Source organism: Akebia trifoliata, chromosome 12, assembly GCF_017979445.1.
Source record: "Akebia trifoliata isolate Shusen 1 chromosome 12, ASM1797944v1, whole genome shotgun sequence".
NCBI lineage: Eukaryota > Viridiplantae > Streptophyta > Magnoliopsida > Ranunculales > Lardizabalaceae > Akebia > Akebia trifoliata.
In genome coordinates this window covers 17,070,547-17,095,919 of record NC_141386.1, presented here as the reverse complement: position 1 = coordinate 17,095,919, position 25,373 = coordinate 17,070,547, and the positions used below count along the sequence as shown (strand labels likewise).

At 34.4% G+C, this 25,373-nt stretch overlaps 1 pseudogene; it reads right to left on the bottom strand.

Moving 5' to 3' along the window:
• Positions 1 to 4,465: 4,465 nt before the first annotated feature.
• On the bottom strand, positions 4,466 to 7,059 carry LOC147388967 (homeobox-leucine zipper protein HDG2 pseudogene; annotated as a pseudogene).
• Positions 7,060 to 25,373: the final 18,314 nt, after the last annotated feature.

Genomic DNA, 25,373 nt, shown 5'->3' with positions numbered 1-25,373 from the left:
TCTTCCTTAACTCCAATGTAAATCAAACTGCAATAGATAAAAAACAATGCCATTAACAGGATTACAAGTGCCCACCAAATGCCAACTCCATGAAGCTGCCGAGTTTCTGACAAGAAAAAAAAAACATGAAAATCACAGGTGCTTACAGATGTTTTCCAGTTGCATTTTAGGCTATTGTCATTTTGCAAAAGCTTCGGTTAAGTATAACAAAAGCACTGGATTCCATTTTGTAATGTATTTGTCCATAGAGCAAAATTAAAAAAATGAACAATGCTTCTCAATCCAATGGGAAGTAAATGTTCAAAATGGGAAACATTCTCACACCCCTCTCTTCTCTTCTTCCCACACTACACTTCTTCTTCTTCTTCAACTCTCCATATAGGATGACTTGCATCCAAACTTGGTGGAGTCTTTTTATAAATTATGGAGCCAACCAATTTGTACATGCGAAGGGCTAAGGAGGAGATGGTGGAGGCCCTGACTGCAGCTGATAATGATGATCGGTTCACCATCCATTCCTCAAGTATTCCGTCTTGATCATGTCTTTGAATGCGATTGCTGCTTTAACCATCTGAAAGAACATAGAAAGAAACTGATAAGTTATTAAACAATTATAATTCACAAACAGAAATACTAATAAAAAGTCTGAAATTAGTTATCAATTGCTTGTTAATTTCCATTGAGCACATTTTCTACATAAAGTACGTTAGCCAAGTAAAAGTAGGCAACAAAGCTTTGGCCATTATATGATATATCACAACAAAGGGTGCATTAGCCAATAGATTGATGGTTGTAATCATTAGCTATGGTCGAGTTACTACCAAGATCTTTTTATTTTTATTTTTTATGGGTAAGCTGGACTTGAACCCAAGACCTCAAAGTTCTTTGCAATATGTCCAACCAACAGAACTATGGGCCTAAGCCCTCTACCCAGATCTCTCTAAGAACCCATTGATGGTAGCTTGGTTTACCTGCATGTGTCCCATATTCTTGTATTCTAGTTATGGAGGGTAATCTCTATCTAATTAAAAAAAAAAAAAAACAGAGTCAGACATGCTAATTGAAACATTTCGAGACAAATCTGAAATATTTAATATTTGATTGTCACCTCTTTAATCTCCTCAACAGCATAGGAAGCTTTTGTTGGTATTCCCAGCTCTTTCGGTTGGACATCGATAATGACCAACACAAGGTTGGCAACACAACTGCAATAACAAAATGAATTTAAAACTCTAAATCTAGCATTTTCTCCTTTAATGCATATGTATGAATGTATGTATTTATGTATGAATACAACAATGTAATGAAAAATATGAACCTAAAAACAAGTCAACAAATGATAAGTGGTAAGCAAGACTACCAAGAGTTGTCCTTACCTACACTCTAATTTCTCAATGTTATCATTGAGAACATTAATGCTGGCAATTCAACAAGCATGCCTACACTAATTTACATGCACATGGGTTTAGTTAAATCTGCCTTTGATTCCTCCCACCTCTCCATCACAATTTGCAGATAAATCTTCCCTTATATCAAATCAATATAAGTGAAGAAATTAACAAGATTTAAATGAACTAAAACCCAATGGTAATTTCAACAGCTTGGCCATAATCATTGCCACCATCTCCACTTTTTACTTTCAATGGGAAACTATAACCAAATATGCAACTAGATTTGGATTTAGTCAATAACAAGAAGGATAAATATTACATAAGAATAATGTAATTGCCATCATCACTTATCATAGATTAAGAACACTAAGTGTAGGTACGTGATTTCGCAATTACGATGGTCACATCTACTAAGGTTTGGAGTCACCACCATTCATATTGTAAGTGGGTGAATGGTCACTCGATGTACATTTTTCGGAAAAAAGTGACATTTTAGCATTTTAGTGACTCACAATGGATAAAATACTAATCAACTTCGAAAATGCTAAGTAGGGATTTGCCTTCAGGTTGATTATAAAATCATCCCATTGAAGGAGATGATTCTTTGAATCATTTTCCTCGGGAGCTAAGTGTGATTTGAAAAATATTGGCAATAGTTATGGGTTCATTCTCATGAGTTGAGAAGAACCCAAACACCAATTGCCTCAAAACAATTGAGGGATTAAAATCGATTTTATGTTCAAAATGGATTACAACCTTTATACTTTCAACAGGACCAAAGTCCGATCTATCAGAGATAAGGGAGGGCGATCATTGCATCTTAAGTTCTTCTAAAATAAAAAATAAAGAGAAGAGAGGGATAATAGAATAGGGAGATGGAGAGGGAAGAGGGGGGATTTGCTTTGACCCACCTTGAAACTTCAACCTTGTTTTTCTTTCTTTTCTTCTTCTTCTTTAATATCTTCTAAGGTCCTTAGTAGAATGTGAAAGTATATTTTTTCCTTTTAGAAGATTAATATGAAAATAGATAAGAGATGAGTAGAAAATAGATTGAGTGAAGTATTTTTTTATGTGAGACTTGATAACCATTTTTAGGAGAGAAAAGGGGTATTTTTAGGTGTTGGGAGGATACTTTTGGGATATAATGGGATAAAGTGTGGGAAAGTAGAGAATGGCACATGTTTTAAAAGTAGGAGGTATGAAATTAGGAATTGGGAGAGGAGTAATTATGTAATAGAGGTAAATGGGTTGTGTTTGATCCAAATGATTTGGATCTTTCCCAAATCATTTGGGTGGAGTGTTTGGTGAGGTGAGATGATGGGTGTTTAAGAGGGTGGTTGATTGATTGAGTGGTGTTTGATTTAAGAGAATGGAGGGTGTAAGATGGTGGTTGAGTGTTTGGTGAGTTGAGAGGAATGAGTTTCAATTAGGTTTTGGGAGGGTGAGGGAGATAGTAACATGTGGCAAGATGTGTGGAGATTAGAGGTTTAGATGAATTGATGAAAGAGAATGAATGTTTGATTTGAGAGGATGGGTATAGGTTTAGATTGTAGAGATGGATTTATAGGGAATGATGATGGTATATTAGGGGGAGGTATGATGATGGTAAGTTAGGGGGAGGTGTGGGTTGGAGGTGTTTGATTTGAGAGAATAGGGGTTAAGAAATTATGAGGGTAGGTTAGGAGGAGGTATGGGTTGGAGGTATTTGATTTGAGAGAATGAAGGTTTATAGGGAGTAATGAGGATAGGTTAGGGGGTGTGGGTTAATGTGATTTTTTAGAGAAAAGGTGATGTGGGTAGTTAAATTTTTAAAGAAAGGTGAAGGGGTGGGTGGTTTGATGAGAGTGGTAAGAGGGGGTGATGACATGTGTCATCTTTTGATGATAAAAGAGTGATTGGTTGATGTGAGTTATGGTTAATGGATTAGGATTGTGGGTTAGATATGAATTGGATATGGGTTTGGGTTTAGGGGTATTGGATTTGGGTTTTACGAAAGGTTTTGGGTTTTAGGAATTGGTTGGGATCATTTTGGATTAGATTTGAGAGGATGGATACATTTTAGGTTTTTAGATGGTATGGGATTGGATTTAGGTTAAGGGATAATGTGAGAAATACATTTTAGGTGACTTGCGGGTTCGTGGGCCTTAGATGGGCTTAGATTTTTTCGGATTTGGAGATGGAGCGGTGAGGGTAGAGGAAGTGATAGGTGTCCCAAGTCTCATTTTAATTTTATCCATTTTTTTGAGGTTTTGAAATTATTATATTAATCAAAATGCCACGTGTTGGCAAATCAGACTTTTTAGGCCCGTTGGTGAACTTTATCGAAAATTTGACATTTTTTATTTTGGAAGCGGAACGGCGAATATTGATAAAGAGTAGGGTAGCCAAGTCTTTTTTGTGGGCCCCTTAAACCATTAAGAAGTCTTAGAGGCCTTGGTTCGATCAAAATGTCACTTTTCAATGACTTGGGCCCTTAAGGCCCATTGGCTCATTTATTTGGAAAATCAGTATTTTTGGGCCTTTCCGAGTAGGGGCCCGTTTAAATTGGAATGTCTACAGCTGCCCTTCTTTGCAGGAACTGCATGCAAAAAACTGCAAAGAATATACTAAACCCCTATTTGTACGGGACAAAAAACTTTGCTGAAACACGACTTCGAATTATCAGTTGAATTGATGACTTTTGTAGAAAATGACTACTCAAGCACGGGGTCTGATAGAGCCTTGTTTTATTAATTCCTTGATTTCGATGGCGCGGACTCGTGTGATTTGATGAAAATTTGATAAGTTTTGAAATTCAGATATTTTTTATTGTGTTTTAACAAATCGAAGTTGAGTGCAACTCGAAAAGACTTTTGAAATTTTTTTGATTTTTTGATTTTTGGATTTTTTGATTTTTTTATTTTTTTGGCATTTTCTTGATTTTTGATTTTTTGATTTTTTTGATTTTTTTTTTTTAAGATGTAAGGTGTGTTCTTGACTTCTTTACTTTCTTTCTTCTACAACCTAAAATCCATTTTTCATTATCTTCCTTTGTTGATTTTACTTTATTTTTACCATAAGTTAATCCTCCCAATTCATGCATTGTCTCTTGTAATGACGCATTTGATCTTCTCAACGGTGGAAGCGATAAGGTTGTTAACAATTGCCACAAATTCAAGAGAGTTTTGTTGTTGGAGTTGAATCCACCAAGATCTGTAGGTAGGAGGGCTACATAGTCTGAGTCGCTCCCATTTAGAACCACATTCATTGCAACAATATCAACAAAAACACAAACTACGAAAGAGCATGTTGTATCAATGTTATTCTCTTGCAATATCAACATGTTGTTCTGGTTGGAATTTGAAGTATTTACTCGAAGTAGAGATACGCCGTTACCAGGATCTTGGCCATTAGCAATGTGTGTCATTTCTTGAACAATAGCACCATTAGAAAGGATATCCCGCTCATCATGAGAATTCTCATTCCAAAAAGAAATCATACTCTCTTTGGTGGAATAGGAAGCCAAAAAGAAGTGACTGCACTTAGCACAATACCAGGAGGTCAGCTTGGGTCGTTTATGCTCTTTCTAGTTATGACCCTTACATCTTCAGCTCCACTTCCTGATAATATGGTTCATGTGTGAGCGGTAAAAGCACTCATACCAAAATAAAAACTCATCACCATTCTCTCAGCTAGCTTCAACATACTCTTTCGCCCTTCTTGATTCGTTGTCACACTAATATCTCCAGCCGAAATTTTACTAGCCATAACACTTGCAAGGCATTCGCACTGTTGATCTAAGGTAACAACCCATCGTTTTGTCCCAAATCCAAGGCCAGAGTTTAACCAGGTATTTATATATAGTGTGAACTACTTCGTCATCCCCTTCAACATGTTTAATCCATACAACCTTGGAGTAACCATTCGACATTTCTTGGATTACATAGCCATATGGCCTTCTTCGGCATCTCAATATCGGGCTAGGACATAAATGGTCCAAGGACACATCGACAACCACCCAAATTCCCTCAGAGTGATGGTTACAATACCTTACAAAGAAACTCTCTCGAGTCCGAACAAAAGGTGAAGGGACTTGGAATTCTGCAGTCATCACTTGAAGGGTTCCATTGTAGTTTCCTACTACACCTAGTGAGTCGTGATGCTTCGGACGTCGAGATGGTGATGATGGGGCAAGCTATCTGAATTCGTGCTTTGGAAGAGAGACTTGATTCATTTCTCATTGAGACGTGTGATTGGCACCAAATATTTTGTATTTTCTTTTTGTTAACAAAAAATGTAATGTGAAACTTTTGAAAAGAAAATAGGTTTCTTACTTACCCGGCCTCAGGTGTATCTAATGCTTTGAAAACTTGAACTTTGAATAAGTCCTAGATTTTTCATCACCGGCCAAAATAATAGTTTTTTTTTTTGAAATTTTATGAAATATTTTTATCAAATGGGTACGAAAAATTTAGAGTTTGTAAAATCTTTGGTTGTGACATATTGATATTTTTGCCAACCATAGAGGATATAAACGTCAATTGCTCTTTTGGTTCCTTTAGAGTCATCGCCAGTGCCCTAGTATTGGAAGACTATTATCTATTTGGGTCTTGGAATTTAGAAAGATTTCGTTTTTCACAGTTTATATTCTTGCGGGCCAAGAGTTTTTTTTTTCTTTTTTTATTTATCTTTATTACCCCTGGTGCCAGTAACGGTTTTCACCAGACTCAGTTTCCACATTTTTGCGCAACAACGTCCTTTTTGGGATTTTCATCATGCCAGTGACTTTGATCTTACCATAGTCTGATTTTTTATTTATAGTGTCCTTTCAGATTTTCACTATGCCTTTTCAAACTATGCTTGTATTTTTTTGACTTTTTTTTTTTTTTTTACAATTCTAGTCAGAGTCTATGTGTCTTTGTGGCTTGGTAACTCAAGTTGAGTCGCAAGATCGACGATTTTAGTCTTGTAGTTGTGCTCTTTCTTCAGTGATCGATCTAGATTCCCCTCTCGAGTTTTTCAACGACTTTTCGTGGCTCGGTAACCCAAGTTGAGCCACAAGATCGGCTACTCTACGCTTCAAGACACTCTTTTCTTTTCGAATATCCGATTTAGATTCCCCTCTCGAGTCTCCCAACGACTGATGAGACTTGAGGACCATATCAAGTTATAAAATCATTGGTGTTGCCATCGTCACTGTGTTGCTCTAGTACATTTCCTGATCAAAAAGGGTTTTTGGTGGGATGAAAGGTTGGCTTAGGTTAAAGGGTAGTGAAAATATTCAAAAAAAAGTTAAAGTCCGGATGTATTTAGAGTGGTTTAGACATGGGGCTCGTATATTTTTATTTCGAAAAGGTGATCTATATCTCCTCCCAATGTCTCTAGAGCTTGTTTATGCTGGAGATTTGGGTCAAGCTCAAGATCAAGTGTCCGAGTTTTTTTTATGCTTTTGATTTTTTGATTTTTTTTGTCTCTTTTTTTTCTTTTCTTTTCTTTTTATATCGTTTTGTAGTTGTTGATTTGCCCCAGTCTCGGCTTAAGAAATGAATGTGATGGCTCAAAAGGGTTGACTAGGATTGATAGTTGGTTTAAAATAACAAAGATGGCCTTTCGTCATCTCAGGGTTAGTGGCGCAGTATTTCTTGACAGTGTAAGCATTGATCGATTGTGGGAAGACTTGTCCATCCATTTCTATAAGGATCAAAGCTCATCCTGTCATTACCTTTTTCATAATATATGGTCTCTCATAATTTGGTCAAAACTTTTCCCTGGCGTCTTCTTGGATTGGCAGAATCTTTTTCAAAACAACGTCTCCTGGCGAGAAATCTTTAGGCTTGACTTTCTTGTTGTATGCACGAGCTATTCATCGTTGATAGATTTGTCCATCGTAAATGGCTGCAAAACACTTTTCTTCAATCAGATTCAGTTGAACAAACCGAGCTTGAATCTATTCAGTTTCATCCAACTCTGCTTCTTTTAAGATCCGGAGGGATGTAATCTCAACCTCGACGGGTAAGACTGTTTCCATTCCGTATACCAATGAATATGGAATTGTCCCAGTCAAAGTCCTGAATGAGGTTCAATAGGCGTGTATTCAAAAGGCAACATGTCGTGCCAATCTTTGTACGTAATTGTCATCTTCTAGATAATTTTCTTGATATTTTTGTTGGTTGTCTCGATTGCTCCGTTCATTTTAGGTCTATAGGGTACAGAGTTATGATAAGTGATCTGGAAGTCTTTGCACATCTTGATCGTATCCTTGTTCTTGAAGTTCTTAACATTGTTCATTACTTATCTGTTGGGAAGCCCATATCTACAGATAATATTGTTCTTGACAAACTTCAAGACATTGATTTTCGTGACGTTGGCATATGAAGCATCTTCTACCCAGTTAGTGAAGTAGTCGATAACAACTAGGATGAAACGATGCCCGTTTGCAACTTTTGGCGAGATCTGCCCGATGACGTCCATGCCCCATAATGAGAAGGGCCAAGGGGTGGTCATGTTTTGTAGTTCTGAAGGTGGCGCATTGATCTTGTTAGCATAAATTTGGCAGAAATCACATTTATGAACGTGCTAATAGTAGTCACTTTCCATTGTCGACCAATAGTATCAAATCCTCAACATCTTCTTAGTAAGCATGTCACAATTCATATGAGGTCCATAGACTCCACGATGTACAGTCTTAATTAGTCTTTTTGCTTTTGCTTTTGCTTCTGCCACTAAAAGCGCCCTCAATCAGCAGGGTGCGCGGATCCGTTTTTGACCCTTGAGGTTTGGGAGTCGCCACCTAGTTATTACGGTCTAGAAACCTAACTTTGACTCTAAAAGGCAAATAAACTAATCTATGAAAGAAAAATACGGGTCCGGGGATCACATTACAGGGTTGGAAGGTAGTAGGCACCAACCCCGCCCGGCAAATGCCGGTCTCTACTTATCCCAAATAAGACTACATTGCTAACAAAAAACCTAGATAGAAAAAAAAAATAAATAAATAAATTTTACCTTCGAATGAAACGATTCTATTCCCTTAGATCTGATAAAACCACTTCTTATACCGTACTCCTTTGCTTCACTCTGTTTCCAGATCTAATTTCTGATCCCAAAGCAAAGTATCTCTTTCTTAGATCCGGATTCTTTGAATTTTTTATTTAGATTTTGAGGTGTTTTTGAAGGGCTTCTAGGTGTTTTTCAAGCTAAAATCGAAGTAGGGGTGTTAGGTAAGGAGTTGGGCTTCAAAATTAGGGTTTATGGGTGGCTAGGGAAGCTTTTTGACCTACTTCTCTTAGGGTTTATGATTGGATACGAAAATAGGGTGTGAGGACCCTTATTTATAGATTTTTTAAGAGTTTGTTTAGATAGAATTAGTGTTTAATTAGAATTCTTTTAGTTAGAGTTATATTTTAGTTAGAATTGTTTTAGGTAGAGTTGTATTTTAATTAGAATTATTTTAGGTAGAGTTATATTTTACTTAGAATTCTATTAAATATAGTTATTATTTAATTAGGATTGTTAAATAGAATTATTATTTAATTAGAACTCTATTAGGGTTTTCACTTTTAGTCTTATTTTATTGACTTAAAGATTTTGACTTTAGTCATACTTGATTGATTTTAATATCTTGAATTTAGTCTTACTTGATTGACTTTAATTTTGACTTTAGTCTTACTTGATTGACTTAAAGATCTTGACTTTAGTCTTACTTGATTGACTTTAATTTTTTGGAGTACCCCCCTCTATTATATCTTTACTTCTTTGGACCCCCAAATAGAGGGGTCCTTGAAAAAATATCTTGGCAACCCTCAACAATTTTGCCTAAGAGCCTTATTGATCGATTTTTTTAGTTTAAATTTTTAAATTAATTTTATTAATGTTTCACTTTAATTATTTAATATTTTATTTATTTATTTAAAATTTTTTAATTATTAAAATTATAAAATTATCATTTTGCCCTCGGAAAAGACTTTTCGCTTTTTAAGTCAGTTTTTTATGTTCTAGGATGTTTTAGAATCAATTTTTTGTAAAGAATTCAATGGAAATATTGGTTTGTGTCATTTATGAAATTTTTTGTGTGGAATGATCATGAACTTAATGAGGGGCATTTTCGTTATTTTGTCAAATTTTGTGAAAATTGACGAAATTATTTATTTGGTTTCGATTTGTTGTTTTATGTGTTTGAATGAGTTTTCCTAAGTGTAACGTAAGCTCTAGGGTTGTTTTGATGTTAGGGGTATTTTGGTAATTTTATCAATTTTTAGTGATTTTTATTGTAAACCTTCTTTTTAGTTTGTAAGATGCTGATTTCTATGTTTATAGGGTCGTATTTTCCTAGTGTAGCGTGGTTTCTAAGATTTTGTCAGATCGAGAAACCTCATCCGGATTTCTAAAACATATCTGGTAACAAAATAAAGCATTGGAATAAACATCCATCATTGGGAACCGTTGCGATCGGGTTGACGAGTTGATTAATCAGACAAGTGCAAAAATGGGATTTTTATAGATGCCCCTCTTTGGCAGAAGGTTGAAGCAAAATAGATAGCAAATCTATTTTGGTAGATAGTGCGATATCCGAATGCCAAAACTAGTGACAGTTCATTTTGTAGCCTGATTTAGCAATTCATCCGGGTGTTCGGATCCTTGAGGGTAAAGTCTCCCCGAACTAAAAAAATGTTAGGTCCTTGAGCGCTAGCTCTCATTGACAGTGTCAGATCCTTGACTGATGTAACAACTGTGTAAGTGTGTGACTTAAAATTTGAGATAAATTTCAAAGAGTTTAAGTTGGAACTGAGTAACATCTGAGCATAAATTAAAGATAAATTGAGCATAATCTGAGCATAAACTTAGCATAGACTGAGCATAAACTGAGTGTAGACTAAGCATAAATTGAACATAACTGAGCATAATCTAAGTATAATTTGAGTAAAAACTGAGCATAATTCCGAGAAAACCCTCGGAGATAACTGAGCAAAATCCAAGTTAACCCTTGGCAGCAACTGAGCAAAATCCAAGATAACCCTTGGCGGCAACTGAGAAAAATCCAAGTTAACCCTTGGCAGCATCTAAGCAAAATCCAAGACAATCCTTGGCGGCAACTGAGCAAAATCCAAGTTAACCCTTGGCGGCAACTGAGCAAAATCCAAGATAACCCTTGGCGGCATCTGAGCAAAATCCAAGATAACCCTTGGCGGTAACTTGGACTGAGCAAAATCCAAGATAACCATTGGAGGTGACTGAGCAAAATCCAAGATAACTCTTGGCGGCATCTGAGTAAAACCCAAGATAACCCTTGGCGACGACTGAGAAAAATCCAAGATAACCCTTGGCAGCAACTGAGCAAAATTCAATATAATCTTTGGCGGTAATTGACCAAAATCCAAATTAACCCTTAGCGGCAACTAAGGAAAATCTAAGATAACCCTTGGCGGCATCTGAGCAAAATCTAAGATAATCCTTGGCGGCAACTGAGCAAAATCCAAGATAACCCTTGACGGCGACTTAGCAAAATCCAAGATAACCCTTGGCGACATCTGAGCAAAATCCAAGATAACCCTTGGCGGCAATAAAGCAAAATCCAAGATAACTCTTGACAGCAACTGAGCAAAATCCAAGATAACCCTTGGCGGCAACTGAGCAAAATCCAAGATTACCCTTGACGGCATCTGAGCAAAATCCAAGTTAACCCTTAGCGGCATCTAAGCAAAATCCAAGTTAACCCTTGGCGGTAACTGAGTAAAATCCAAGATAACCCTTGGCAGCATCTGAGCAAAATCCAAGTTAACCCTTGGCGGAAACTGAGCAAAATCCAAGATAACCCTTGGTGGCAACTAAGCAAAATCAAAGATATCCCTTGGCGACAACTGAGCAAAACTGACAGAGGAATGAATGAATTTTGAGAAAAAATGAATGAATTTGGAGAAGAATGATTAAAATGAATATGAATGAGATTGAAAATGAATCTAAAGAATAATGATTGAATCGGAGAACGAATGAATAAATCTAGAAGATAATGAATCTGGAAGAGAATGATCGAATCCAAGAATGAATGGATTTGGAAAATAATCTAGGAACAAAAACATGCCATATCTCCTATTCTAGGTAAATGAGTTATTAGTTAATCTTTGGGCACAATCAAATGTGAGATACGAAGTGCTTTTGTTTGAACCTCAAGGTTTTATCCAAAAGTTTTATGAATTTAAAACCTGAATTTTTATTTCTTTTTAACCTCATGGGTTCTTCGAAAAACTGTTATCAAGAGGCTAACCTTAAGTTTGGGATTCCCATTATCTTTTAGGATTAACATTTCTCAAAAACAAAATGCCCCTAGTTTGACAATAAACATGTCATTGGAGATAATTGAATATATCATGCAAAAAAATTAAAAAAAAATGCCCCTAGTATAAGGAGGGAAATTACATAAGAAAATGCCCCTTGTATGAAGGTTTGAAATATTTGATTACCACAAGCGCAATAAAGATCTAACTTTTAATTTTGATTAATTTTATAGAAGATTTTGAGTCAGGCTCAAGAAAACAAAATATTTCCTTTTGAGACTCATCGCATGATTCACCCTTCTCTTCCTTGGTTTACTTGGAGAAGTAAAAATTTTTAGATCGATCGTAAACAAGATACTTGTGGCTTCCTAGTCTGTGCCTGATTTAAGCTAAGTATTAAACTTGATTATTCAGACTTCTGATGTTTTAGCTCGGACCGCTCTTAGTTTTTAACTCCCCAAAGATTTTTTCTGTTTTCCTTCATTGCTCTAAGTTTTGCCTAGATTGCCCTTTCAGATTTTCAAACTAGCGAGCATGCTCTTGATTGCCTTAGGAGCTTTTTTTTTTTTTTCTTTTGCTCTGATTGTTGCCGAAGTTGTCCTTTCGAATTTTCAACCTTACGAGCTTACCTTAATTTTTGCCTAAGTTGCCCTTTTCGGATTTTCAACATAGCAGGCTTTTTTTTTCTTATGAAATTACTATCTAATCATGCTTTGCTATCTTCGTTGACTTTTCGCACGGTACTTAGAAGGACTTTTATGAGTAGGCTTAGGATTAGGCATAAAAAGAAAGGAATTTTGAGGTTCAAAAACCTAAATGCCCCTTGTATGGCGTTTCCTTTTAAATTATTTTCTTTTTCCTTGAATTTTCTTCCCCATTTTGGATGATATTTTTTTTTCTTTTGAATTTTTTTTCTTTTTAGATTTTTCTTTGTTAGGGAATTTATTTTTTTTATTTTGATGTGATCGGGCCTGAAGTAACTTCTCAGATTACCTACGTACCCCAGAATTTTGGAATCAGACAAAAACGTAGTTCGAATCTTCCCTCCCCTAGGTTAGGTGATCGGGTTGAGAAAGAAAAAGGCATAATTTCTCTTTTTGAAAAGGCTACAAAGGGGTTGAGAAAGGATATACTGAACTGGGTAATATGAGAATTGATTCGGCCAAAGATGGCCTCCTTAAATGTAGTACCGTTTGATTTGGTCAAGGTTGGTTGGTTCTGGTAATTCGATTCCATCATGATTTTAAAACCTGACAGCTATTCCTGGTAATATTTCCTTGATGATGAACAGACCTCCCCAATTTGGTTTGAACTTCCCTCTAGGGTCAAAGATAAGTACTTGATTCTCTTTGAAATCTAATGATTTTTCAAAGTAGTGTTTTCTTGCTAATGGATGAATTTCTTCAATTAAGTTCAGACTTCCTCCTATGATCGAGGAGTGGTGGTCAATTTTCTTCGAAGTCTGATGATTAAATCCTTGACTTGTATAAGTGGTGAACTTTGACCTTTGTGCGGGTGACTCTTCTCTGATAAGTTTGCACGTGGTACAAAACTCTAAGTTGTTTTTCTTCAATCAAGTTTAGATCTTCATACCCAATGATGAACCTAATCTATTTCTAGTAATTGATTTTCCATCAAGACCTTGAGATATGGGACTTCCCTTTCAATTGGTAAGACTATTTTTGTAACCCCATAGCGTAAATGGTAGCTTCTTTGACTGATTGACACATTTTCACAATGATCATTTTAAAAGGAAAATATAATCTTACTGAATTGTCAAATATATGATTTAAATAATTTTTTCCTTTAGAAAAGCATATTTCAGTAATTTTTCAAATTTCATGCAAAAAAAATAAATCTTTTGTAAAAATCCTTTTATTTTCTTTTGGGAAAAGCATTTTTTTTAAATGAGTTGAAACTCAAATTTAGAAAAGAACTTTGATTTCCCTTTTGATGTAAATGGCCTGACCTATCATGAATTATTGTTACATTTTGAATGGATTCTCTATTGGGTCGGTGTGCCCAATAATACAGTAGATTCAAATCGGGTTTAAACAAAAAGATTTGATCCTTGAGGAAAAAACCATGTATTCACATACATTTTGATCTCATTATTCAGTTACATTCACATACACTCATCAATCATACGATTCCATTCAATGAACAACCCGAGAACACCCACGATAAGTTCAAGTCGTGACCTATAGGGAAGGTTTCTAGATTATAAGCTTACTACGTGCAATGCATTTTTATCTGGCCACCCTTGCCCAAACACACCTATATACTTCTCGAGCGTACTCAATCAAACGATACGTGGTGACTTGGTTTGATATACCGTATAGGTGATAATCTAAAACCTCAACTCACTTCTATGAAGTAAAAAATAGCCAGTTTGATCCCCAGTTGAGAGGTGGCGCACGATGCTGAGTAAAGGCCCACTTAAATACCTCTCGTCTAGAATAGACGTAGTCTATCCCCCTCGTACAGTAGGGTACAACGGGGCAGGATCTCGCTTAGGCACCGGTTTTGATCAAGAAGTGCAATTGATATACTTGAATTATCTTTTATATACCTATAGGTACAAGTCAAGAGTTGTAGCTTTCATAAATGGTTTAGCATCCCACGAGGGGATCGACCATGTACTAGTACTACGTTGGCAATCGGGACATGTGACTATGTGGTTCACAATAGGTCAAAGGCTCAGGTCGCTCCAGCCTAGGTGCATCAATATACCTTTCAGAGTCACCTGATCAGACGGTACTGATGTCCTAGTTTGATATATCCTAAGGTACGTGACTGGAGTTGTGGTTTTCATGAATGACGTCGCATCTCCGAAGAGACCGGACCACGCACTACTGCTACATTGGCTATAAGGGACATGCAACGTGCAATGCAATAATATAAACGTGCTAGGTGTGCCCGGGGTTTTTTTCAATCAAATGGGCCCATGGGCCTAATTAAATCATACAAGCAGAGGTATTAAACCATACAGGTAAAGGCATACATTGATCAGAAACATATTCATATGATTCAATTTAAGATTAAAATATGCACATCTCCTGCATACATCAATTATGACAAATCAATCAATGAATGTGGCATATAATAATTAATTAGATCCAATCATTGCAATAGACACAATTTTTGTAATTTTTATGGTCCAATCAAGGGTTGTTTTGGGTGATCTCAAACAAATTGAGATTTTGATGAACATTAAATTGAGGATAAGAATGATTATTGGAGGATTTAAGAAACAACCCTTTTTTATTTAAAACAAATTGATTTTTATTTTGCCAAGCAACAAAAAATACATTTCCTTTTTAAAGAAATTGATGATTTTTATTTTTATTTTTATATTTTATTTTTTTGAAAGCAACACATCATTTCCTTCATCAAGTACGATTACAATGGATATGAATATAGAGTGCAGTTACAATAAAGGTACTGAAATGACAAGAATAACTCAAGGAGCAGTAAAGTCGAGTTCAGCCATGTCCCTGATATAACTAGATATCATGGACAATGCTTCTTCTAGATATTCAATCTGCTGGCCCATGGATACAAGCATGTCCTCACTGGTTTTCTCCATCTCTTGAACATCCTTGTGACACTTTGCCGCTGGATCCATTCATTTCTGTACATCTTCAACCTTGAACGTCGCCACCTCCTCTTTGTAGATTGCCTCATCTAGATCATCTTCAAGCTCGGTTAACTGTCTGCTCAATATCTCTTACCAGCATTAAGACGCTCCACTTTGCCACTAAAACCATCTTTTCGGTCCCTATATCTGACCACCTCATCCTCCAATGTCAACAACTCGAAAGCAAGTGCAACTTAGTCATCCTCTAACTTAGTCATTTCAGCCTAGTATCCTTTTGAATCCCTCACCCGTTTTAGCCTCTGACTCCTTTTCAAGTCTTATCTTATCTCAATCCTAAGATAACACATGAGAAATAATATGGAAAAGAACGTTCTATATTTCAAAACGATGAAAAATGACACCTCAGCCCTCTAGGTTTCATAGTTCAGAATAATTTTGAAAATTTTTATTTTTTATTTTTCTTGAAAGATTTTGTATTTCAAAATGGAAGACCAGTGAACTCACGAAATTTAAAACTTAAATCCAACAATAAGATTCTTTTTTCTTATACTCAAACTCGACTCATTAAACATCCGATTCAAGTTTTATTATAAAACACACACACACACACACACACAAAAGAGAGAGAGAGAGAGGACTTTTAAATTGCTGTTTTTTTTTAGTTAAAAAAAATCTGAGAACATGGTTTGAAAGAAATAGAAAATAATAGATCCGATTTTCAAATTCTCTACCATCAAATTCTAAAAATAATAAAAGATGGTTTGAGAAATAGCTGAATTCGATCATCAAGTTCTCTACTTTCTTTCTCTTCTTCTCTTTGGGTCCACCATTAATAAAGCTTGAAATTAAAAGAAACTCAACAAAAAGGAGAGAGACACATACAGAGAGAGAGGACTTTTAAATTGCTGTTTTTTTTTTTTAGTTAAAAAAATATCTGAGAAGATGGTTTGAGAGAAATTGAAAATAACAGATCTGATTTTCAAACTCTCTACCATCAAATTCTAAAAATAATAGAAGATGGTTTGACAAATAGCTGAATTCGATCATCAAATTCTCTACCTTCGTTCTCTTCTTCTCTTTGGGTCCATCATTAATGAAGCTTGAAATTAAAAGAAACTCAACAAAAAGGAGAGAGACACATACAGAGAGAGAGAGAGAGAGAGAATTCCTAAGTCTCTGTTGAAGACGATGGAAGGAAGAAGAAAACGATTTAAAAACCAATAGTTTTGAAAATAAAAAAAACACTTTTACTAAATACACACCACTTAAACCAAACGGGTTTGAAGATTAAAAGTGAGCTTTCACTAAGGGCACACCACTCATAAGAAAAAAAATCGAGTGTTTGTTAACAGCACTAAAAAATAAAAAAAATAAAAAAAAATATTTCTTGCTCTCAACGGACAGCACACATACTAAAAAATTGAACACATCTTAAAATAAAATATGATTAAACAATTGGTCAAATACATACCTAAAAAAAAATTTAAAAATAAAAAAAATAAAAACTAACAATAATAATTAGAAAAAAAAAAGTCATGGTCCACAATCATCATCCTCTCCACAATAAAACCATCCGTCTTGAAATCTCGCATTATTTAGGGTTTTTTCAAATAACCCTCGGTTGAACCATCATATGCTAAATCAAGGCACTCAAAATCGAATTGAATGATGTTAATAGAGGATAATACAGACCCAATAATCCAAATAATACAAATGGCTCATTCCCCATGTCATTAACTTTCGATATCCTCTTATTTAGGGTCATTATGAATGACCCCAAATTGAATCATAACAAAGATGTGCCAAACAAAAATATTCAACATCCCGATCAATGATCAACAGTAGCACCAAAAGAATGATAAAAAAAATTATAAAAAAATAAAATAACTCAAAATAAAATAAACTAAAAACTAGGTCCTGCTGGCAATGCTACCCATACTTGGGGTTTTTCAAGTCTGATCCTCAAAGTCCCCAGCGAAGTCGCCAATAAAAGCGCCCTCAATCCGTAGGGTGCGCAGATCCGCTTTTGACCCTTGAGGTTTGGGAGTTGCCACCTAGTTATTACGGTCTAGGAACCTAACTTTGACTCTAAAAGGTAAATAAACTAATCTACGAAAGAAAAATACGGGTCCGAGGATCACATTACGGGGTTGGAAGGTGTTAGGCACCAACCCCGCTCGGCAAACGCCGGTCTCTACTTATCCCAAATAAGACTACATTGTTAACAAAAAACCTAGATAGAAGAAAAAATAAAATAAAATAAATTTTACCTTCGAATGCAACGATTCTATTCCCTCAGATCTGATAAAATCGCTTCTTTTACCGTACTCCTTGCTTCGCTTTGTTTCCAGATCTGATTTCTGATCTCCAAGGCAAAGTATCTCTTTTTTAGATCCGGATTCTTCAAATTTTTTATATGGATTTTGGGGTGTTTTTGAAGGGCTTCTAGATGTTTTTCAAGCTAAAATCAAAGTAGGAGTGTTAGGTAAGGAGTTGGGACTTCAAAATTAGGGTTTATGGGAGGCTAGGGAAGCTTTTTGACCTATTTCTCTTAGGATTTATGATTTAATACGAAAATAGAGTGTAAGAACCCCTATTTATAGATTTTTTAAGGGTTTGTTTAGATAGAATTAGTGTTTAATTAGAATTCTTTTAGTTAGAGTTATATTTTAGTTAGAATTGTTTTAGGTAGAGTTATTTTTTAATTAGAATTATTTTAGGTAGAGTTATTTTAGTTAGAATTCTATTAAATATAGTTATTATTTAATTAGGATTGTTAAATAGAATTATTATTTAATTAGAACTCTATTAGGATTTTGACTTTTAGTCTTACTTGATTGACTTTAATATATTGAATTTAGTCTTACTTGATTGACTTTAATTTTGACTTTAGCCTTACTTGATTGACTTCAAGATCTTGACTTTAGTCTTACTTGATTGACTTTAATTTTTTGGAGAACCCCCCTATATTATATCTTTAATTCTTTGGACCTCCAAATGGAGGGGTCCTTAAAGAAATATCTTGGCAACCCTCAACAATTTTGCCTAAGAGCCTGACTGATCGATTTTTTTAATTTAAAATTTTAAATTAATTTTATTAATGTTTCACTTTAATTATTTAATATTTTATTTATCAATTTCGAAATTTTTAATTATTAAAATTGTATAATTACCATTTTACCCTCGGAGAGGACTTTTCGAGTTTTAAGTCGATTTTTTATGGTCTAGGATGTTTTAGAATCGATTTTTCGTAAGGAATTCATTGAAAATATTGGTTTGTGTCATTTATGGAATTTTGTTATGTGGAATGATCGTGAACTTTATGAGGGGTATTTTCGTAATTTTGTCAAATTTTGTGAAAAGTGGCGAAATGATTTATTTGATTTCGATTTGTTATTTTATGTGTTTGGATGAGTTTTCCTAAGCGTAACCTAGGCTCTAGGGTTGTTTTGATGTTAGGGGTATTTTGGTAATTTTGTCATTTTTTAGTGATTTTTATTGTAAAACTTCTTTTTGGTATGCAAGATGATGATTTCTATGTTTATGGGGTCGTATTTTCCTAGCCTAGCGTGATTTCTAAGTTTTTGTCAAATCGAGATACCTCATCCGGATTTCTGAGACATATCTGGTAACAAAATAAAGCATTGGAATAAACATTCATCATTGGGAACCGTTGCGATCGGGTTGACGAGTTGATTAATCAGGCAAGTGCAAAAATGGGGTGTCTATAGCCACATATCATAGTAATACCTCGTGATGCAATTTCTTGTATAAAATACCATTACTCAAGAAGAATTGATCTGCCAGTTTTTCAATAGTTCTCCAATCGTTTGGAGTTGCATCTGAGGGGAGGGCTCGATCTTCGAGGTATGCCTTGATGTCTGAGTACCAAGACTTTTCTTTAGATTCTTCTACTTCGACGGGTAAGCAATAAGTCGGCTCATTTTGAATTCCAATTTCAATTAGGTCGATGACTAGGTCTTCCGAGATACTAATCCTAGAAGCAAGTGTAACTAGTACATTGCAAACTGATTCTTAGCTCTCGGCATGTATGCAAATGAAATCCTGTCAAAGCATGAGCTTAGTTCCTCCAGATACTTGTGGTAAGGGACTAGTCTCTACTCTCGGGTTTTCCATTCTCCCATTGTTTGATAGACTACTAAACTTGAATCTCCGAAAACATCGATCTCATTTACCTCAAGATCCAGTGTTACTTTCAACCCTGCTATTCATGCTTCATATTCTGCCTCGTTGCTAGAACATTGGAATTTCAATATAATTGCAAGTTCAATATAATTTCAATATAAATGGTCTCTCTCCTTCTTTTGAGAGAGAGAGTCTCTCTTTTTATATAACAAAATCTTCTAACGTTTTCTCCATTTTTGTTTTCCTTACCATCTTTAAGTAAGATAATGGGAGAGGTGATCCCATGCTATTCGTCTTGATGGTCTCTTGTTGATGAATTCCTATTCTTTTGATTTTCAACGTGATTAAATTTTGATTTTAACTTTGGATGATTTTATTTTAATCTTGATTGGTTGTTGGAGTTCGATTTTGAATTTTGAATTTGTTGATTTAATTTAGTTGGGTTTTAATGGAATTTTAATTTGTTTTGGTCAATTAGTTTTTTATTTTAATTTCGCTTTGATTAATTGGTTGGATTTTAATTTTGAATTTATTGGTTGATTGATTTTTAATTTTTAATTTGACTTTGCATTTTAATGTGTTGAGTGATTTTTAATTTAATTTTGATTCGATAACTTGATTAAATTTTAATTATTCAATTTTTAATTTTAATTTTCTATTTATTTTTTATTTGAGTTTGATTTTTAATTAAAATTTTTTTTTCATAAGATTGGATTTTTAATTTGATTTCGAATTTCAATTTAAATTTGATTTTAATTTTTTTATCATGTTTTTCTAAGGATCGGGGTCTCTAGGTCGAAGTTGGACATTAAGGGGCATTCTGATTGTTTTTTGTGATTTCCCATAAATTTCTTTGTTTTCGTCGATTTGAGTCTTACTAGGCTCGAAATCACATTCTAAGTGCAATGGAGGTACTTTCGATATTTTTCAAAGGTTCAAAATTCATGAGGGGTATTTTCATCATTTTAGTGATTTTTGCAGATTTTTATGAATTTTGGCGTGAGGTTTCTTTCAGTCCCAACGTGATTATTTCTAATTCTCGATTTCATATTTTCTTAGCGTAGTGAAGTCTCTAAATTATCGAATTATGCACTAAACCTAAACATATGTACTTGCTAAATCGTGTGTAAGGTGTAGCGATCATAAGCGTGTGTAAATTTCTATGTCAAGTCGTAACGAATAGGAGAGATGAAAAAAAACTAAAAATGGAAGTAATCAGGGACAGTAATCACAAGCTTTCGAGTTCTTTACATTTATCATTAGGAATTCACGAAAACCAGGTGACGAATTATCAAATTAGGCAGGTGCAAAAATAGGGTGTCTACACCTATAAGAGGGTGCCTTGACTTCCAGTACCTAGAATAGTTACAAAGTCCCAATTTAGGAATTATTTAGCAAAGAAAATCGGTAAAGTCGAGATCATTTCTTCAATATATCGGGAAAAAAAATTATAATGCCAGAAAATATAGAAATATATATTTCATATTAATAATAAAATTATAAATTTGCAATAATTGTACAGGTAGATAAATAATTAATTGAAATACAATTCATAGCTTCCTACAGTTTTAGAGGAAAAAATTAAAATAAAATAAATAAATAAAAAACTAGACAACACAATTTTATGAACTTTGAAAGAAAAAAAAAAGTCAAAAAACCTTTTTTTGAAGAACTGAATTTTCATTTTAAGTTTAGGAGTTAGAAGCCATCCATTTTCAAAACCTTCAATAAAGTCTAAAATAGATTGTTTACCATTTTTTTGTCTGAATTTTTTCCACAAAATCAAGTGTTGGATTGGTAATGTGGCAATCCATTTTAGCTCAACAATCCTTAGTAGGATTTAAATCTTACTAAGTAAGAAAAGTGTTTTTCTAATAAAATAATATATTGTTTAAAAAGTCCCTGTAACAAAGTTGTGTGAAAACTGAAATTGTGAGGCGGGAAGTAGAAAAACTTGTGATTCCTACACTTGTTTGCGACTATTCAAGTTTTTAATAAAAAAATCACCGATTTCTTCAAAAAAAAAAAACATAATTTAATTGGTGGATAAGAATGTAGATATTATATTGCAATTTTTTTCAAAAACCAACGATTTTTGTCACTATGATTGCTAGAGCAAAGGAGATCCTGCCTGTGATAAATTTAGTAAGTCCGAATCTATTTAGAGTTATTCATCACGATGCATTCATCCCAAAGTGATAGGGTAGCATAGCCTTCTATTTCACGTAGTTAAATTTAAGATTTTATTTTGAGGTAATATTTTGATTTAAAAAAAAAAATTGATTCTAGTTTAGAGCATTTTGATACAAACTGGAATATTTCCTACACATTAAATGTCTCTTCCAGATGATGTTTCAATTGGCCGTGAATTCTACATATAATCTCCTTTCCAATTCCCCTTGAAAGCAAGAGTTTTTAGGGAAAAAATAAGGGTTGCCTTTGGTTATTTTGTGCTCAATGGGTGTAAAGAAGAGATACAATAGAAAAACAGAGTTATTTATCAAGAGTGCTTCTATTGCCACACCAACATTTGCTAATGTCACCACAAATATGTTAATTCTGTGGTGATTTATTTACATATGAAATGGGTTGGCATTAGCAAAAGTTAGTGTGGCCATAGAGTGTCTAATAAACAAATACCAAATCTCTTATTGTAATCATATGACAAATTCACCATTATCTTTGCTACCACAAAATAAATAAGAGAAATAATTTTTTAAAGGAAATTAAAATTTTGAATATTGTTGAGGAAGATTTAACTTGCATCTAGACTCGTTAGTATTGTTTTTAGGGTGGGGTCCCTCTAACCCCAACTTATCAATAAAAAAATAATAATAATAAATAAATACTACATCTTTCACGTTGAAATAGATTTTAAAATTATATAATTTTACTCCACTTGATACTATCAGTGTATTTAATTGAAAATCAGTGAAGCCATTCAAAATGGTAAAATTTTAAAAGAGCCGTTCTAAAGTGACTTCCGACGATATTACACTCAAAACTGTGCTAGCCTAGCTGTGTACAGATGGCCATAGATTTTTTTTTTAAATTTATGGTTATCTACACACTGCCATGTCAGTAAAGTTTTGAGTACAGTGTCATAGAAAGTCATTTTTGGATTTTCCACTTTACAAAAATGGTAAAGATTTTAATGTTTATAAATCTCTATAATCCTATAAGATGGTCTTCCAAATCAAATTTGTACTTAAAATAATCTAATAACGTTAAAATAGAATTCACCAAAGTAACTAGATCATATAGTTGGACTTAACGATGGCCTTCTAAATTAAATTTGTACTCAAAATAATCTAGCAACAGTAAGATAGAACTCTTAAAAGAAGCTAGATCATATATACCTGCTTTTCCTACACTTCACAAATCTTGTCACATAGCTCTCATGTTACATGCTTTCAGGGGAGGAGCCAAGATTTTCTTGTAGTGGGGGCAAACTATGGTTTGTTATATAGTGAAGATAAATGGTTTTAGAGAGAAATTAAGAGGTTTTTAGTTAGAAGTTGAAGAAAATGATATCTAGGTCATTTCCAATTAATATTTGAGAAGTCCTAGTCAAGAGGCAATGTCATCAACAAAAAATTGAAGAGGTGAGGGACTGGGGACAAATGGGGCATGTAATTAGTTGAAAATGTAGGGGTGTCTCAAAGTTCTATGGGGACAAATGGGGCATGTTATTTATATTTTCAAATAAAAATTTAACCTCACGTTGGGGCTCTCCGTCAAATAGAAGGTTGAGATGATATAGGTTTTCAAGAAAAATGCACCCTTAGAAAAAAAAAATTGTATTAGTTCCTAGGCGATTAGTATTGATTTTTAGGAAATATTCGTTATTCTTCATATCTCAATTGTTTGTTTGATGGAGGAGTTGGAATCTAGCGTTTTCAAAAATAATAAAATGAAAAATGAAAGGGATGTAATTGTCCATAGACAGATTTGTGGCTTATAATCCAAGACATTGAATGCATTTTTCGATGTGTAGTTTGATTCGAATTATCCAACTAATTAAAAAAATATTCTGGTGAAGCTTATAAAACATTGATAAGATAAAGACAGGGACAAAGCCAGGATTTTCCTGTAGTGGGGGCAAACTATGGTTAGTTGTATAGTGAAGATGAATGACTTTAGGGAGAAATTAAGAAATTTTTATTTAGAAGTTGTAGAAAATAATATTTAAGTCATTTCCAATTAATATTTGAGAAGTCCCAATCAAGAGACAATGTCATCAACAAAAAATTAAAGAGGTGAGGGAATGGGGACAAATGGGGCATGTAATTAGTTGAAAATATAGGGGTGGCTCAAAATTCTGTGGGAGCGAAAATTAGAGGGAGGTGAGGATGTAAGGGCAAATGGGGAGAGAAGTGAGGGAATGAGGACAAATGGGGCATGTAATTAGTTAAAAATATAGGTATGTCTCAAAGTTCTGTGGCGGCAAAAATTGGAGAGAGGTGAGGGTGTGGGGGCAAATGGGGAGAGAGGTGAGGGAGTAGGGACAAATGGGACATGTAATTAGTTGAAACTATAGGGGTGTCTCAAAGTTCTGTGGGGGCAATTGCGCCCACCAGCTCTTTACTAGCTCCGCCCCTGCATGCTTTAGTAAAAGAAGATTTTTTTGATATCTATGGCAAGAATTGAGATATATAGAATCTCAAAATAGTCCAATGTGGTAATCCATGTGGGCCAAATGACCCTTTTTAGTACTTGAAATCTTAAAATTGAAAATTGAAAATTTCCTTACTAATTTAGTAAGATTTGAAGTCCTAGTATGGGATGTTTTGTTGAAATGGATTTCCACATTAGCAATCCAAGACCACAACCATCTAAATTTCATGGAAAAACTCATATCCAAAAACAAATTCAATTTCTTTTTTTTGGACTTGATCCAAGGTTTTGAGAATGGATGGCTACCGACACTACAGGAAAAATCACCTACAGAAACAACTTTTAGTGACGGTCAAAATTTGACCGTTACTATAGAGTCTCTATTTTGTGACATCTCCTTATTCTGATCTATTTTGACCGTCACTAGAGTCTTTATTTTGTGATATCTCCTTATTCTGATCTCACATACTCAGTGACTCACTCTCGCTGTCTCTCGTCTCAAACTTGAAATCAGACTCTCTCTCGTCTGAAACTCGAAATCAGTCACTCTCTCTCTCGTCTGAAACTCGAAGACAATCTCTCTCTCTCATCTCCGCTGATCTCTTTCTCGAGCTCGAAAGTGAAGCCTCCGTCTCTTTCTCATACAAACTAAGTTTTGATTTTTTGTCATGTTTTGAGATATATTACTTCCAATGCCTCAACTATGTGGAAAATTCTATTTTATTTTTATCTTTTTCACTATTATTTAGAGCGCTCTCTTTTATTTTTGTGTTCATTTTTTTTCTATTTGTATTCTTTTTAGGTACCCATTTGTTATATTTGATAGAATTTCATATCTTAGTATTGTTGATTTCCTAAAAATAACTTAAAATTCGGTTGATGAATTGAAAATAACTGACTTATAAATAGTTGGCCGTGGATAATACATATAGCGTCGGAGGTTTTAGCAACGACCACCGACGTCACTATATCCCTATTTTACTATAGTGCAGCCTTCCATGGAACTCACAAATTAAAATTTAGAATTCACTACGTGAAAACTTAAAAATTCGACATAAAAAATTGAAGGGCCAAGGCCCACCAATTTTAGAAACTGAATTTTGACGGTCTAAGACCGTCGAAATTCTTGATGATCCCAAATTTGATGGCTTAGAGCTATTGAATTTCTCTCATCTTTAATTAATTTGACAGTTTTGGCCCGTCAAAAAAAAAATTTTGACAGTGAAAAATTCGACGCCAACTCGACCTCTTCGTCCGTCAAATTTGGGTTTTTTTCACATTGTGATTCAACAGTAATAAAAATAAAAAAACTAAAAAAAAAAATAAAACAAAACATTTTACATGAATTTTTCAAAGTTCATAGAATTT